Here is an 8,727-nt window from a genome sequence, read left to right as displayed (position 1 = left end):
CCCAGGTGCAGTGGGATCACTAGGGGATCTCCTGACTCAAGGGTTGGAAAGATCCATGGGAGAAGCATAGTTTCTCAGGATTGCACATTCTCTCACTACTTCCCTTGGCTGGGGGTAGGGGTTTCCTTGACTCTGTGTGACTCCTGGGAAGTGATCGCCCACCCTGCTTTTCTTAATTCTCTGTGAGTGAGTTGTTTCCCTGATCAGTTTCAATGGAAGTACCTGGATATTTCAGTTAAAGGTAATGTGTTCACACATCCTTTTTATTCCTCTCCATGAGTGTCACACACTGCAGCTGCTTCTAATCAGCCATCTTGGGTCCATCTCTGGATCTTATTTTAAATCTTGTGTTTTAACAAGTTTTTCTGACACCCCTCTGGTACTCTGGTAGGAGAATGCTCTCTTGTTATTGCCAGGTAGGGGTAGAAGTCTCGGTCTTTACTGACATGAGGGAGGAGGAACTTTTTGTTATTGCTGAATGGGTATGGTAGTTCAAGCTCCTCATTAGATCACTGCTGATTTCGCCCTGGCTTGGAGGAAGAGAGGCATCTCATCACTACTCACTACAAATCATCCATTGAACACAAAGGGGTTGAGGAGGAATGCAGTTTTTTTTAACCACTAATTTCTGATGAAAGTCCTAACTCTTCACTATGCCTCCTCTGATACCACCCAAGCAAGTAGGGGAAGAAGGGCCCTGTTTCCATTAGTTGGGTAGAGAAGTCCAGGCTTTCTGATGGTCTCCACCTTAACTGATATGCCTTCTTCTCTCCATTTTCTAGGATGGTTTTAGAATGTCCAGAGTTTTCACTTGTACTTAATAGGAGGAATTAAGAAAAGCATATTTACTCTATTTTTGTAGAAGCTGGATCCTGAGAATTTTCAAATTCATTTTTGAATAGATAGTACATTTATATGATATAAAACCCAGTAAAATATAAAAAGCTATATAGCAAAATGTCACTCATTTTTTTTGTTCGTCTTCTGCCCTATTTGTACCATGTCCCTTACTCCTAGTTTCTTTTTTAATCCCTTCTGAGGTATTTTATACACACATAATAAAATGATGAAACAGATAATTTTTACAAATGGTGTCGTAATATACATGCTGTGCTGATTCCCCTTTCTCTCTCCATTTGCCATATAGTTGGAGACCTTACTATCTCAAGGACATAAAGATCTTTCTTGTTTTTTGTTTTTTCAAAATAGCTCTATAGATTTTTACTGTATGAATAAAAGCATTTTAATGGTATTTTATAAATTGTATTGCTGAATTGTGAATTTCCTCAGAAGTACTAATATCTTTTACAATATATAGTCTATCAGTGGTTAGCCTCACTTAATTGTAAGATGTTTGGGGAAACTTGGATCCAGTATGTGTGTTTTTCCTTCTAAAATGGTTTACATGTTATATGTTTATTTTGAAGATAAAGAACATTTGTCATATTCTTTTTGAGTATTGTTTTCCAGATGATCTCAGTGATTCCATGATTCTGACATTTTATGAGAAAACGAAACATGTCAAGTCTAATTATAGGAGTTAGAAGAGTGTTTTGTATTTTTAATTGCAAGAAATAGCTATGCAAGACACTTTTGGATGGCCTCTTTCCACTTGCAGAAGAATGCTTGTAAACATAGGCTTTTCCTAGACTCTTGCCTTAATAATTCTGTTCTCTCTTCCCTGTTCTAAAGGCATGTCTCATGAAACCTGCAGTCCAATGCTGTGATTTGTCTAAGGTTTTTGGCAAAAAATATTTTATAAGATTTGCCAGCCTGTATGAATTAATCCAACCTAACCAATCTGTTGATAACAGATTGGAAGCTTTTGGTTGAAGCGTAGAAAAAAGTAATTCACTTGCCACAGATGGAAAGAAAAAAGTCAAAGATGTTTTGAGTTTTTTCAGAAGACAAGAAAAAGCTCTGTTTCTATCTTCCTTGACATCATTATTGAGTGACTTTCTTGAGATTTCTGCATGTGAGGTTAGCTACGTGGTACAAAAGGAAGGAATCAAGATGATAACTTTTCCTTCTATTTCTACATGTGATCATAAGGAATTTATGGTGTAATTGGAGGTAGCTGAATTAGAGAATAAGGACTTGGTTTATTTTAATGCTATGATATTTTTATGTAAAATGATTAGTGAGTATGACACAAAGTAACCTTTCAGTAAACAGTAGTAAATAACTAATGTCAAGGAAATCAACCAAGCTGCTTTGAGAGTCTCACCTTGGTAAATCTTGATTGGCTCAATTGATCTGTCAGGACACTCGTAGCTGACACTTATCCTTTCTTCACTTTTTTTTTGTTGTTGTTAATGAAATCAATAGTTTGCTCAGAGAAACTGATCATATCCCCAACTCAGGAATAAATCCTAATTAGCCTAAGCCAGTTTGCTACTCTCATTCCCTTTGCTAGTGTTTAAGAATTGATAGGTGATACAATTTTGGTCAGTGAGATATAAAAAAGATGAGTATTGTTGGCTTTTTATTTTCAAAGTTTTTTTTCTTTTCTTTTTTCTTTTTTTTTTTTTTTTTACATAAGAAATCCTGCGGGGCGCGGTGGCTCACGCCTGTAATCCCAGCACTTTGGGAGGCCGAGGTAGGTGGATCACGAGGTCAAGAGATCCAGACCATCTTGGTCAACATGGTGAAACCCCGTCTCTACTAAAAATACAAAACATTAGCTGGGCATGGTGGCGCGTGCCTGTAATCCCAGCTACTCAGGAGGCTGAGGCAGGAGAATTGCCTGAACCCAGGAGGCGGAGGTTGCGGTGAGCCGAGATCGCGCCATTGCACTCCAGCCTGGGTAACAAGAGCGAAACTCCGTCTCAAAAAAAAAAAAAGAAGAAGAAGAAGAAGAAGAAATCCTGAGGAAGAAATAGGCTTTTCCTCTCCTAAAATGTGGTAGCTATCTTGATTGGGCTTGACTGAGGACAGGGCCAGTTTTCTGAGGATGGCAAAATGGAAAATGGGAAGAACTTAAGTTATTGATGATAATATCAAGCCCAGAAATTACTAACTCCATAGTCTTGGTATATATCATTTATGTGAGAAAATAAATTCGTTGTATTTTTTAAGTTGTTGTGATTTGGGTTTTCTTTTATGTGCAGCCAAAAGTTTCTGGTACAATATGTTAACATGCCAGATTTGAAAAGAAATTTAAAGCACCAATAATTTATTGAGAAACATCCGTCTATTCAAACATACTTTGGATATGTATATTTGAAAAAAATGACAGTTGGAGACTGTATTTAGTTTTATTTGGTAAGTCCCCCAGGCTGAGTAGAAATATAAATTTGTTAACTCGTGTAGAATAATTCAGTGAATATAGAGTTTCAGTTTTAGAAATTATTCACAGATTTTAGGCTCGCTGCGGTGGCTCATGCCTGTAATCCCAGCACTTTTGGAAGCCGAGGTGGGTGGATCACTTGAGGTCAGGAGTTTGAGACCAGCCTGATCAACATAGTGAAACCTTGTCTTTACCAAAAAATACAAAAATTATCCAAGTGTGGTGGCACACACCTGTAATCCCAGCTACTTGGGAAGCTGAGACATGAGAATTGCTTGAACCTGGGAGGCAGAGGTTGCAGTGAGCTTATCTCATGCCACGGCACTCCAGCTTGGGAAGATAGAGTGAGACTCTGTCTCAAAAAAAAAAAGAAAAGAAAAGAAAAGAAAAGAAAAATTATTCTCAGATTTTGAAGAATGCAAGGTATACCACTAGATTATTTTGCATCCTCAAGATATTTATGAATTACCATGTATCTTTACAAACAGGAAAAGCTTTCAAGGAAAGCTGGAAGAGTTGAAGGAAAGAACTCTGTTCATTAATCAGAGGCAGTTTCCATAAGATTTTATGGTTAAGTTTATGAATTCATGGACAAGTTTATGAATTCATGGAATTTATGATTGTGTGATCAGCTTCTGAGATATGTTTGGGCTAATTTTCTCTGGAAAAGTATGTAGGTACTCTGACATGATGGGATTACAAATCCGTTGCAAATATTATTAAATTGAAAAATACATTTAATACAACTGACCTACCAAATATCATAGTTTAGCTTGGCCTATTTTAAACGTACTCAGAACGTATTCAGTACAGTATTCAATAAATTACATGAGATATTCAACACTTTGTTATAAAATGCATTTCACATTACATGATTTAGTCCAGCCTAATAAAATCATATGGCATATCACTAGCCCAGGAAGAGATAAAAAATTAAAAATTTGAAGTTTGATTTCTACTCAATGATTATGGCTTTCACACCATCATAAAGTTGAAAAGTGATGTCAAACTCATTGCAAATTGAAAACCACCTTTATTCTTTGATGAGTTTACCCAACTCAAAGCTGAGAGTTTATTTCTGTGATGTAAATCTGTAGTCAGAATTGAGCTCTGACCCATGAACACTTGTATGGTTCTTCAGGAGAATTTAATTCAGTCTGTGAAGTATCATCGTACTTATTGATTAATCGCAAGTGACCAATAATTAGCACTAGGCCTATAAGTGCGCCAACAGTTGTTTCCTGATTGGATAAGTTGTCCCGGTTGGATTTTTAACATATTACCTTTATGTTAATATGCCTTTTAATTAACATAAAGGTAATAATCAGCCTTGCAAAATTCATTTCCATTTTAATTGAATTGTGATTTTCTCCTATAGGTGATTGTTTTGAAAAGCTGCAATTGAGGAAGCATCAGCCAAATCCATGGTATAGAATTGGGCAGGGAACAGACATTTGCATGGAGGGCCAGAGACGGAAAATAATGCCTCCTAGTCATGATATTATATTATTTGTTTTAAAATGCAATGAACTTACAAGCATTTTATTGATATTGGAAGGGGAACTTTGTAAAATTTCTTGCTAACAATAGGATGATAAAAATTAATTTTACTCTTATTAGTAATCATGTCTAAAACATCATCAGTAGTTTTTTCAATATACTGTCTATGAATTTATTTGAATAAATAATATGATATTTGCATGTTTATAAGTCACTTAAACAAAATCAGTTTTGATTTCAGTTTCTTTAACTCTGTTTTTTCATCAATTTTTGTCTTCTTTAAAATTGAGGTTTTCAGAAATCTGAGTTATCTAATTTGGAAGTTTCTGCTCTATCTGAACATTTTTGGGTTTTTGTAATACTGTCAAAAATTTATGTTTTTGAATAGTTTTAAACAACAAAAATGACCCTGGAGTACATACATATAATATGTTCCACTCTGAAAAGCCTGGATTCCTCTGCTGTCTTTTTGCATTCAGAGATCTGACCACATCCAGGACTTTGCACATTATCTCTTAGCAAATGCCATATAAATACCCACCTCTGACATTTTTACCTGAATGTTTCGTTGGCACTGCAAATATTTCTATAGCCAAAATCACCCCTATATAGCCGAAACCACCCCGTGTAGCCCAAACCACCCTTTCTATAGCTGAAAACCACCCCTCTCTCTGATATTTGTTTGTGTCGACACCCTTCTTATGGTGATTCAGGTTTGAAACTTCAGAGCCATTTTTGAATTCATTTTCCCCTTTCCCTCCAGTGTATGGAACCTGCTGCCAAAATGCATTTTCTGCTTCAGGTGGAACTAGCAGACAACCAGGCTCTAAGCGTTTTTAGCCCCCTCCGTATGCTCATTACCACGCTAGCTATAGTGGGGGGCACACAAGAAACTTTACATTTGACACAAGAAAAGCACAGAAGATCATGCCTAGGTGGCCTCTCCAATTTCCTTGTCTGTCAAAATAAAAAGAACCAGCATTAGCTTGTGCAGCAAGTAGTTAGCATATACATTATTGACATTATTTCTATTCAGTAGAGCCTACGAAGTAGAGGCCTAATTTGTAGAAGAAAATTAGTGCAAGAATCTCAGTAGTTTGAAGTGGGCATGAAGTTTAATAACAGGAAATTACAGATCAAAGTAACTCACACAGGATGATACATTATTACTTGAAATATGTACTAATTTTATGGTAGAGTCTAGACCTTAGATCAGATCCATTAGTCTTTGCTTCCCCGAATAGATAATCATGGATATGGGTATGGTACTATCTCTCTCCTTCCCTGACTGAAAAAGCTTTTATTCGTTAGATGGAACACCTTAATTTTTATACCTAGTACCAATTACAGGCCGTGATTTCAAAATCATCAGTCACCAAATCTCCTTTCTAGAATTGTTTTAGAAACAAGGTTCTCACTCTCTTACTCAGGCTAGAGTGCAGTGGTGTGATCGTAGCTCACTGCAGTCTCCAACTCCTGTGCTCAAGAAATTCTCCTCTTGAGTAGTTAGGACTACAGGCACATGCCACCATGCCCAACTAATAATTTAAATTGTGTGTGTGTGTGTGTGTGTGAAGATGGAATCTCACTGTGTTTCCCAGGCTAGTTTTGACTCTTAGCCTCAAATGATCCTCCCGACAATGCTTTTCAAAGTGCTGGCATTACAAAATCTCTTTTAAAATTAACTTTTGGGGCCAGGTATGGTGGCTTACGCTTATAATCCTAGCACTTTGGGAGGCTGAGATGGGTGAATCACTTGAATTCGGGAGTTTGAGAACAACTTGGCCAAAATCGTGAAACCCCATGTCTACTAAAAATGCAAAAGACAATAAAAAGCTGGGTGTGGTGGCACGCACCTGTAATCCCAGCTGCTTCGGAGGTTGAGGCAGGAGAATCGCTTGAACTCGGCAGGTGGATGTTGCAGTGAGCCCAGATCATGCCACTGCATTCCAGACTGGGTGACAGAGTGAGACTCCATCTCAAAAAAGGAAATTATTTTTTGTATTCTTACAAATTACTCATGCCGTTGACTGCCAGAATTTGGGGGGTTGGGGATGTGACAATTACTAGAATAACAATATCCTGTGAGATCCATGAGAGTACACAGGACTGGCACCTCCCTTTTGGGGCTCTGAGATAGCAGGGTGGTGATTTGACAAAACAATCTGAATTGACTCTTACAGACATGTATGAATGACCCAATGGAAAGAAATTGTGGAGAGAAATTCAGGCAGAGAAAATAGAATGCGTAAAGGCTTGGAGATATGGGAGAGTGTGGTCATTTCGGGTAACTATAAATTCAGACATGGAACATAATATATGAAGTGTGAGAGGGGGAATATAAATTAGACTGAACTGAACTAGCTGTCATGGACCAGAACATGAAGTCCCTGTTCTGCCATCCTTAAGGGCTCCTGAAGTCTATGGAAAATCTAGAATTTCTAAAGGATTTAATGGAGGGATGTGACATGATCCTATATATATTTTCCAAAGAATACTACAGCAGTCTTTAAGATAATGGATTATCAGAGATGAAGACAAGAAGCAGAAGTGCAATTAGGAGGCTGATACAATAATGTAAGCAAAAAATAATGAGTATTAAATAACTAGTGTAGTGTCATCGAGGATAGAAGTTTTCAAGAAACAGAAAGTCCATTCGTAGGATCAACAGGTTTTGATGGTTCAAGGAGTATAAGGAGTGAGAGATCGCAGGTTTCTGGCTTAGGCAACTGAGAAAATAGTGTCACAACTCAGACTACAAATAGCTGACCACAAGCCCTGCTCAATTCATCCTGGTCAGATTTTCAGAGGGGCAGCCAAGGAAAGTGACGTCGTAAAGCCCCTGGATTTGGTGGCCACCAGAGGACTTCAAGAGCGATCTTAGTGAAGTGTGGCGAGAAATGCAGGCCAAATTAGGACTTCAAGAAGTGAGTAAGAGTGAGGAATTGAAAAAATCAGGTTTAGATCAGTTTTATTTTTGGACTTTTGACAGAGGAAGGTAGAACATGTTGGCTGACAGAAGAATAACACAGTAAAGGGAATTTGTAAATTTACTCTATATAAAATTAATAAATACATTTTTATTTTAATAATGCTAACATGATAATGCATTTTAAAAACGATAAATGAGGCTTAGGATGTTTGTAGATTAAGAGGAAGTAAAAAAGGAGAGATTGGAGACCAAAGAGGAATTAGAACAATTGAAGAAACAGGCCCAGCAGCACTAGGAAGGGCTAGAGATAATCATTAAAGTGGTGGATTAGACTTGGGAAAAATGACTATGAAGGAACCCACTGCTCTAAGACAAGAGGGAAGGAAAACATCATGTGCGAAGAATAAAAGGGATTTTATGTGGGAAGGAAGGTGTGACTACAGAAGAGCTCTGGGGTGGAGAGACAAGATGTCAAGGCAGTTCATGTGAACAGTGTACATTTCCCTGAAATAATGATTTTATGCTCATAGAAGTGGTTTGGATTAGCAGTTGAGGGTATATGATAAGGAATCAGTGATTGATGACTGACAGTATTGTTGCCCATGATTGGGTGGATTACTTGAGGTCAGGAGTTCCAGATCAGCCTGGCCAACATGGTGAAACCCTGTTTCTACTAAAAATACAAAAAATTAGTCAGGTGTTGTGGTGGGCGCCTGTAATCCCAGCTACTTTGGAGGCTGATGTGGGAGAATCACCTGAACTTGCGAGGTGGAGGTTGCAGTGAGCCGAGATTGTGCTACTGCGCTCCAGCCGGGGTGACAGAGCAAGACTCTGCCTTGAGGGGTGGGGATAGCAGGGGGAAGAAAAAAAGGTTCGTTGGAGACCAGTTATTATGAATTATTAGATAACCTCTTAGCATAATTCAGAAAGTCTTTATCAGGTTTCACATACATGTTCGGAACTCTCAAGAAAGACAAAAGGAAGACCAAGAAAGTGGTGTGACTAT

The sequence above is a fragment of the Cebus imitator genome, unplaced genomic scaffold (assembly GCF_001604975.1).
Source record: "Cebus imitator isolate Cc_AM_T3 unplaced genomic scaffold, Cebus_imitator-1.0 Scaffold182, whole genome shotgun sequence".
In the NCBI taxonomy this organism is placed as follows: Eukaryota; Metazoa; Chordata; class Mammalia; order Primates; family Cebidae; genus Cebus; species Cebus imitator.
The sequence above is the reverse complement of the archived record's forward strand: the minus strand, read 5'-3'. Positions refer to the sequence as shown.